The 1,767-nt window shown below is 33.7% G+C and overlaps 1 long non-coding RNA gene across 1 annotated transcript; it reads left to right on the top strand.

Annotated features, from left to right (window-relative positions):
• Positions 1–638: 638 nt before the first annotated feature.
• Positions 639–1,673, top strand: LOC109828683. The gene is made up of 4 exons (XR_002243793.1): positions 639–758; positions 873–949; positions 1,245–1,322; positions 1,460–1,673. It is a non-coding gene; the product is annotated as an uncharacterized LOC109828683 (long non-coding RNA).
• Positions 1,674–1,767: the final 94 nt, after the last annotated feature.

Below are 1,767 nucleotides of genomic sequence, written 5' to 3'. Positions count from 1 at the left end.
ATTACTTCCTAATTGATAAAAAAATAAAAGGTCAACATAAATTTAGAATTGTTGGAAAATAAGTTGAATCAGCAGAATTATATATTTTTTAGAGCATAAAAAATAAGCTGGCATACAATATGATCAGGCAAGAACCGTAAGGTGATTCTTGTCTTTTTAACTTCAGTGAAAAGAAAAAAGAAAATCCTTGAGACTTGAATTGGGAAAAGAAAGTGAAGTGATAAGGGGATTTTAGTTTGAGGCAAAAAGTTTTTTATACCTACCCATCTTGTCTAAGAAGTGTGCTCTTCAAAAGAGAAGCCCTTTACAGAGCGCGGAAAGTGCATCTAAGTTATGCCTAAACTGAGGAGGCATACCCTTCGAGGGATAATAGCTTCTCCTTTGAGTTTCGAAACGTTTATCCTTCAAAACACTTCAAAGCGAGTTTCAAAAATCTTTTCTGAAGGATGATTTGGCTAGTCAGCCTGAGACCCTGACTTGCATCTCTAGACAAAAGTAGTATAGTTGTTCGAAATAACAGTTCATGTTCCCTGTTTCATAAAAGCATGTAAAGTGGTATAGTTGCAAAAATTATTTAAATAGTAAAATTTTCATTTCTTTATCTTGATGGTTATTCTCACCATTTTCTATTTTTTACTTGTGCTACTTAGCTAGATAATGTTTCTGCCGGGAGAACTGAATGGAGGGGTCTTCTAAAAGATTACTGGTCACGATTTAGCAAGCATTGTGATCTTGCAAGTAATACTGATATTCGTAAGGTAGTGATTTCTTAGATGGTGAAAATATTATTTTCTCATATATTTAGTTTCTGGTAAAGCAATCATTTTATTATCTTAATATTTTTCCCTTTTAAACATACTGATTGCTAATAGGTAGAGAAAATGTTGGAGAAAACATTCAGTCACTTCTTGTTCCCTTCGGCAGACAGTGAAAGCCGGGTATGCCCAAGGTACTTTACCCGAATGTTTTCTAAATGTGATAAATATAGGCATCGATCCTTATCAAATCTAATAGAATAGTCTTGAATGCATTTATCCTCCAGTTTGCATTCTGTTTAACTGGATTTTGGTTACTATAATTACTTTTGGTACTCTGCTTGTCATTTATCTGTCAATTGCTGGACAGGTTTTATTCACTCAAATATTAAATGTTGCTTTCTGTGGTTTTACATCTATGCTCTTTACTGGTGCCTACTAGTTTAATTGAGAGCAACTAACATAAGTTTTTTTGTTTGCAATCTGCAGTTGTTCGATTGGCACTTTGAAATTTAAAGTCATAGGATCTGACTATTTTATTGGATGCGATCGAAATCCTAAATGCAAGTGAGTTACAACTTTCTTTTTCTGCAATAATTTACTCATTTCCCTTTGATGTCTTTGAGAAGTAATTCAACTTGTAGATACAAGTCTGGTTAAATTCACATGGATTTTACGAAGGCGTCCTACTTTATTTATTACAGAATGGAGTAATATACCCCTGTCTATCTGAAAGGCTGAGGACCAAGCATATATGTGTAGCTTACGCTTATAATCAGGTTGCTTTGGCAGATCTGAATCAATTTATCTAGGTCATTTCTGTATAGATATCATTGTACTTCTGAGTTAAATCTTTTTTATGGTGAGCACCTCCCATGTGGTAACACACACACACACACACACACATATATATATATATATATATATATAGAGAGAGAGAGAGAAACTTATGTCAACTTAAGTGGATGTCCACTAAGTTTCTTAGTCATTGATGATCACTTGATTGAGCTAC

Source organism: Asparagus officinalis, unplaced genomic scaffold (assembly GCF_001876935.1).
Source record: "Asparagus officinalis unplaced genomic scaffold, Aspof.V1 AsparagusV1_Un3490, whole genome shotgun sequence".
Taxonomy (NCBI): domain Eukaryota; kingdom Viridiplantae; phylum Streptophyta; class Magnoliopsida; order Asparagales; family Asparagaceae; genus Asparagus; species Asparagus officinalis.
This window is presented reverse-complemented; position numbering and strand designations above follow the sequence as displayed.